The following is a 7,777-nucleotide window of genomic DNA, read 5'->3' as shown; positions in this document are numbered from 1 at the left end:
GATTTTTTTCCCTTTTTAACAAAGAGGGGGACCTACAGGTCTTGTGATAACTGAGGAAAATTCATTCTCTCAGAGGAGCATACATTCAAGTGGAGAAGACAAGGAAGTGAATGGAAGTCTCACTGCCTTTCTGTATATCTTGGTGTATTAAGACTCATATGGCTATACAGGATTAAGAGAGAAGTCACATGAGTTTAAGTAAAATGGGAGTTTATTAGTTCAAAGTGTTGGGAAGTCTCAGGTGGGCATGGCTTTAGGCCCAGCTGGATTCAGGGGATCAGTATTGTCTGTGCCCTCTCCCTTTTTGCCCTCTTTTTCTTTCTTTAGTTCTGCTTCTCTTTGGGTGTTGTCCTCACTTTTCCTACTATGGATTCTTCTTCTATGTGGCTTGGAAAGAAAGTATAGCATCTATGGCTTTTACTATTTTTATGGCTCAAGATCCTAGGGAAAGAGGGCTCTCTTCCCTAACACCAATAGGCAAATAATAAGAAAGCACTCTTTCCAGTTTGCATCTCTGTAAGGAAAGTCATGGGGATTCTGATTGACCAGTCAGGGTCAGATGACCACTTTTGTGTCTGAAAAGACATGAATAGACACTTCTCTAAAGAAGACATCCAGATGGCCAACTCACACATGAAAAAATGCTCAACATCACTCATCATCAGAGAAATACAAATCAAAACCACAATGAGATACCACCTCACACCTGTGACAATGGCTAACATTAACAACTCAGGCAACAACAGATGTTGGTGAGGATGAGGAGAGAGAGGATCTCTTTTGCACTGCTGGTGGGAATGCAAACTGGTGCAACCACTCTGGAAAACAGTATGGAGGTTCCTTAAAAAATTAAAAATAGAACTCCTCTATGACCCAGCAATTGCACTATTAGGGATTTTATTTATCCAAGGGATACAGGTATGCTATTTCAAAAGGGTACGTGCACCCCAGTGTTTATAGCAGCACTATCAACAGTAGCCAAAGTATGGAAAGAGCCCAAATGTCCATCAACGGATGAATGGATAAAGAGGATGTGGTATATATATACAATGGAGTATTACTTAGCAGTCAAAAAGAATGAAATCTTGCCATTTACAGCTACATGGATGGGACTAGAGGGTATTTTGCTAAGCGAAATTAGTCAAAGACAAATATCATATGACTTCACTCATATGAGGACTTTAAGACATAGAACAGATGAACACAAGGTAAAGGAAGCAAAAATAATATACAAACAGGGAGGGGGACAAAACATGAGAGACTCTTAAATATGGAGAACAAACAGAGGGGTTGTGGGAGGGGGGATGGGCTAAATGGGTAAGAAGCATTAAGGAATCTACTCCTGAAATCATTGTTGCACTATATGCTAACTAACTTGGATGTAAATTTAAAAAATAAAAATTAAATAATAAAGAAAAATAGAATCGTGCCTGGGTGGCTCAGTCGATTAAGCATTTGACTTTGGCTCAGGTCATGATCTCACAGCTTGTGGGGTTCAAGCCCCGCCTTGGGCTCTGTACTGATGGCTCAGAGCCTGGAGCCTGCTTCAGATTCTGTGCCTCCCTCTCTGTGCCCCTTCCTTCCTCACACTCTGTCTCTTAAAAATAAATAAACATTAAAAGAAGTTAAAAAAATTAAAAATAGAAGTACGATATGACCCAATAATTCCACTATTGGATACCTGCTCAGGGAAAATACTGACTTGAAAAGATATATGCACCCCTATGTTTATTGTAGCATTATTGACAATAGCCAAGACACAGAAGCAACCTGTGTCTATAAATAGATGAATGGATAAAAAAGCTATGGAATATTACATTGCCATAGAAAGGATGAGATTATGACATTTGAGACAACATAGATGGACCTAGAGGGTACTATGCTAAGTGAAATAAATCAGACTGAGAAACACTAATACTATATGATTCCACTTGTAAATTAAATCTTAAAAAAACTTGAATAAACAAAAAGCAGAATCAAACATATAAATAGAGAACAAAGTGATGGTTCCCAGAGGGGAAGTGGGTAGATGGTTGAGCACAATGATGAAGGGGAGTGGGAGACAGAGGCCTCCACTTATGGAATGAGTAAGTCACAGGAATAAAAAGCAGAGAACAATGATAAGTCAATAATATTGTAAGAGTCATGCAATGGGGCAGATACTGGCTATACTTGTTAACTAGTATAATGTGTAAACTTGTAAAATCACTGAGTTGTACATCTGAAACTAAAAAGCATTGTGCATCAACTATACTAAAAAAAAATCTGAGTTAAGCTATGTCTCCAATCCCTTCATTACAGAAAATGTGACTCTTCCTGCCTGGATCTTAGGGATGATTCTTTTAAGACAGGGATCTGGGAGGATAAATTTGTGAGTGAGGAGATGGCAGTGGGGGTGAGGCAGGGTGGGGGTGGTGGAGTTGCTAAACAAATTTGAAACAGACCTAACTTGGCTTCTTGGCCACCCTTTTTACTTTTCTCTTCTGGCTTTTGTGTAGTTGCACCCCAGCTAAAATTCTCTGTGTTCATTTTTATTTCATTTTGTAGTAGCTGTCCTATGTGCAACTCTTGTATTTTCATGTATTAAAGGAGACTTTTTATCTAAAATGCTACCCCTCCTCTTCCTGTTTTGCAACAGTCACACAGTCCTTTTCAAGTTTCTTAGGGTCTTTGCTACTTGTACTGGTGGAGAAATAGGATGGAGTAAAACATATTTCTGGGGCGCTTGGGTGACTCAGTCGGTTAAGTGTGTGACTCTTGGTTTTGGCTCAGGTCACGATCTCACCATTTGTGAAATCGAGCCCCCATCAGGCTCTGTGCAGACAGTGCAGAGCCTGCTTGGGATTCTCTCTCTGCCCTTCTCTTGCTCTCCCTCTTTCTCTCAAAATAAATAAATAAACTTAAAAAAATTCCTGCTAATCATTTTTCCTCTATTCATCCTTTTTCTTGTCGTTCCCATGAAGAAATCAAAGGATCCATGTATGTGTTAGTAGTCTTTTTACACAAAGCACCGAAGGGACATTTTCTCCATCATTTTAGAGAAACTCCAGGTGACATTCATCTTGGTATTTTCTCCCAGGAGCCAAGACAGTCATGTTGGCTCAGGGGAGAAAAGCAGACTGGGCAAGGGGAGCTAAGTCCACTCAGAAATGTGTATGTAAGTTGGGAAAATCCAACAGCAAGGACTGTTAGTATAACTAGTGCCCGTGCAAAGGCCTGAGATAATACAATGCAGACTGCACAAATGATTTTGCTCACTCATAGTCTGTTTACATTTTATACTTGTCTCCAACCGGGCAACATTATAGAAGCACATTATCAAAGAACATCTATCAAAAATTGAAGTCACACTGTGGAAAAAACTTGCAGGTATGGGCCTGACATGATACCATGCAAATACACTAGGTTTCAGTGGAGTATTGATTAGTTTTGTCCCATGGGGGGAAGTCAGTCATTTTTCCATACGATGGTTATTTTGAAGTGTCTACTGGCCTATTGATCTGAATTAAATCTAATCACAAGCTATGTGAAAACAAAGGTGGCTTATTGTATTCCAGGTTTATTTTGAAGCATCCAGAATATTTAAATCACAGAATATTACATTAAGCGGAAGTTCAACTGTAATCACTAAAAACAAATACTGCCATTACTTTCTACGACTTTAACATTAAATACCCTCTGGCTGATTTTCTTCTCAATGTGACAGGCCTAACATGTTCTTGCAAATCCCTCTATAGTGACTCTAGGAAGATGCAACTAGCCCACAACATTGTAAAAACACCTTCTTGTTGTCCTGGGTCCTAAAACTGTATGTTCCACTAGAGTCAACCTAACTTCTGATGTCCTTTCGCTGTTGTGTGCAATTCAGTCATTTTTCTCTCTGTATCTACTTAATATCAAACAAGTAAGATGACACTAATATAAAAGTTATCATAAAGTATTTCATGTTTTCCTTAAGATCATATAACTTGGACTTTTATTATGGCAAATAATATGACATGACTTTCAATATACCTTCTAGAACACTCTAGTAGCTCCTGTTGTTCAAAGACTTGCTAAGAGAAGTGGTGATACCCTGAGTACATACAATCCAGAAAACTAATTGTATGGCTATTAATACAGTAAACGTCATCCTGTTTTTAATATCAGAGCACACACTTTATTTTTATTATTATTATTTTAATGTTTATTTTTGAGAGAGAGAGAGAGAGAGCAAGGGGGGAGGGCTAGAGAGAGAGGGAGACAGAATCTGAAGCAGGTTCCTCCAGGCTCTGAGCTGTCAGCACAGAGCTCGATGCGAGGCTCAAAGTCATAAACCATGAGATCATGACCTGAGCCGAAGTGAGGCACCCAACCAACTGAGCCACTCAGATGCCTCCAGAGCACACATTTTAAAATCAGCTGTTGAAAGTGATGGTTTCAACTCTTTAGATATAGATCGAAGCAATTATATATTTCCTTAAAACGTAAGTTATAAGGTGAAAATTATGACTTTATTATGTCATTATACTTATTGTCAAAAGACATTCTACTTTTTGGGGTGCCTGGTTGGCTCAGTTAAGCATCTGACTTCGGCTCAGGTCACGATCTCACAGTTAGTGGGTTCAAGCCCCGTGTTGGGCTCTGTACTGACAGCTCAGAGTCTGGAGCTTGCTTTGTATTCTGTGTCTCCTTCTCTCTCTCTGCTTCTCCCCTGCTCACACTCTGTCTCTGTCTCTCAAAAATAAATAAACATTAAAAAAAAGAATTAAAAAAAGACATTCTACCTTTTTAGTTAAGTGATTTTAATAAAATGGGGAGGACCCCACAGAGACATATGAGAGGAGAGAGTCTTCCTTTGGATCATGATGACACCTTAGCTGTGAATCTTCTCTTTTCCATTAGCAAGTTATACAGAGAAACACTGAATGAAAACAAAAACACACAATGCACAGACTGAAAACTTAGTGAAAACTGAAAAGAGAGAAAAATCACAAATATCAACATACATGTCTGTGTGACCCAAAATACTTGAGACCAGCAAAACTGAAATGGGTAGCAGGAGGTATATCAATTGCTTTCCTTCCTTCCCTCCTTTCCTTCCTTCCTCCTTCCCTTTCTCTCTTTTTCTTTCTTTCTTTCTTTCTTTCTTTCTTTCTTTCTTTCTTTCTTTCTTTCTTTCTTTCTTTCTTTCTTTCTTTCTTTCTTTCTTTCTTTCTTTCTCCTTTCTTCCCTCCCTCTCTCTCTTTCTTTTTTTCTTTCTTTCTGATTATTGTTGAAATACTCCAATATTTTTACATCCTAAGTCATTTTTTGTGTCTGCTGATTTTCATTCATGGTGCATCATTTTACCATATGTTTTTAATTTGAGGGAAAGGGAGCTGATTTTTAGCAGGGCTTGATTTTTCAGAGGGAATCCTGCTTATTACCATTAAGTACAATGGTAACTGTAGGTTTTTGTATATTTTCCTTCCACTTGAAGTTGTTCTCTATTATTCCTAGCTTACTGATAATTTTTAAACTCATAAATATGAATAAGTATTGAAACTTGGCAAATATTTGTTCTGCAACTACTGAAAACCATATGATTTTTCTTGATTCTGTTAATAAAGTGAGTTACACGGATTGATTTCCAAACACTAAACAAATCTTGCATTTCTGTGATAAATCCTATTTGAGCATGATCTGTTCTTTTTATATATTGTTTATTTGATAATATTTTTAAAAGAATAAATTTATATTCATGAGAGTTAATAGCTGTAGTCTTCTTTGTAATATATTTGTCAAGTTTGGGGATTAAAATCAAGCTGGTCTTCTAAAGTGAGTAGTTCATGATCTCTTTCCTTACTATTTCTGAAAATATTTGTGTAAGATAGTTGTGACTTCTTCCTTGAATCAAATGATATAATCCATCAGCGAAAACATCTGGGCCTGAAATGCTTGATAAGTTTTGATAATGATTCATTTAATAGATATAAGGCTATTCAGATGTTCTCTTTTGTCAATTTTAACTAGTTGTACTTTTAAAATAATTTTTTTGTTTCATCTAAGTTGTTAAATTTGTTAGAATAAAGTTGTTCTTAGTATTCTCTTATTATCTATTTAATGTCTATAAGATTTGAAGTACACCTCCTTTTCATTCTAGATATATTAATGTTTAGTGCTGTCTCTTTTTCTAGGGGTATTAGGTAGGATTTCTAGGAAATTTAGCTAGGGATTTTTGAATAAAAAAAAAGTCTTCTTGGAGAACAACTTTTTGGCTTTGCTAATCTTCTCTATTGTCTGTTTTATCATTGTTTTCTTCTCTTTACTATTCTCCTCTTTGAATTACCTCAGGTTTACTCTGCTCTTCTTTTTCTACTTAAGGTAGAGCCTTGGGTCATTGTTTTAGATTTTTTCCCTTCATAATGTAAGCACTTAAAGTTGTAAATTTCCTTCTAAGCAGTGCTTTAGTTGGATCTCAAAATTTTGATATATTGTATTTTTAACATCATTTAGTTCAAAATATTTTCCAGGTTTTTGTTTTTTGGTTTTTTTTGTTTTTTTTTTTTGGTTTTTTTGGTAATTTTTTGGCTCTGACTCATGAAATATTTAGAAGTGTGTTGTTTTATTTCCAGATATTTTGGTTATTCCTAAATATTGCATTGTTTTTAATTTATCAGTTGGATGTTATTCTGTTATTTCTAATTTGATGATATTTTTTAATTGAAATAATACAGTGTGTTGTTTGACCATAAAATAGTTAAATATTTAAATATTTATTTATAAATGCTTTCTGGCCTAGACAGTGGTCTAGCTTGGTGATTGTACCATTTACACTTGAAAAAATGTTCACTCTGCATTTGTTGGATATGGTGTGGTATAAATGTCAATTATATCAAGGTGGTAGATAGTGTTCAGATTTATGTTTCTATTAAATATGTTTGGTCTGATTTTCTATCAGTTGTAAAGAGAAGTATTTGATTCTTTTTTTTTTTTTTTTTTAATTTTTTTTTCAACGTTTTTTATTTATTTTTGGGACAGAGAGAGACAGAGCATGAACGGGGGAGGGGCAGAGAGAGAGGGAGGCACAGAATCGGAAACAGGCTCCAGGCTCCGAGCCATCAGCTCAGAGCCTGACGCGGGGCTCGAACTCACGGACCGCGAGATCGTGACCTGGCTGAAGTCGGACACTTAACCGACTGCGCCACCCAGGCGCCCCGAGAAGTATTTGATTCTTATGCTATGATTTTGGAATTTTCTATTTCTCCCTTTAATATTTAATTTTTTTTCTTCCTGTATTTTGAGGCTCTTTCACTAGGTTGACACACATTTAAAAGTTTTATGTTTTTCTGATAGATTGTCACTATTATCATGAAGTATCTCTGTATCACTAGTAATATTGTTACTTATAGTTTATTTTATCTGATATTTAAAAAGCCACCCATTCTTATGCTTACTGTTTGCATGGCATATCTTTTTTCATCTATTTACTTTCAACTATCTTTGTGTTTATATTTAGAGTAGGCCTCCTTTAGGGGTGCCTGGGTAGCTCACCTGGTTGAACAACTGACTCTTGATTTCAGCTCAGGTCATGATACTGGTTCATGGAATCAAGCCCAACATCAGACTCTGCTGAGCATGGAGCCTGCTTAAGATTCTCTTTCTCTCCCTATGCCCCTCTCCCCTGCTCAAGTGCGTGCACACTCTCTCTCTTAGATAGATAGATAGATGATAGATAGTAGATAGATAAAGTGGGTCTTTTTTAGATGTATAGTTGGTTATGATTTTTAAAAATCTGTTCTTTCAATATCTGCTC

This window comes from Neofelis nebulosa, chromosome 6, assembly GCF_028018385.1.
Source record: "Neofelis nebulosa isolate mNeoNeb1 chromosome 6, mNeoNeb1.pri, whole genome shotgun sequence".
Taxonomy (NCBI): Eukaryota; Metazoa; Chordata; class Mammalia; order Carnivora; family Felidae; genus Neofelis; species Neofelis nebulosa.
Note: the sequence above shows the minus strand (reverse complement) of the source record.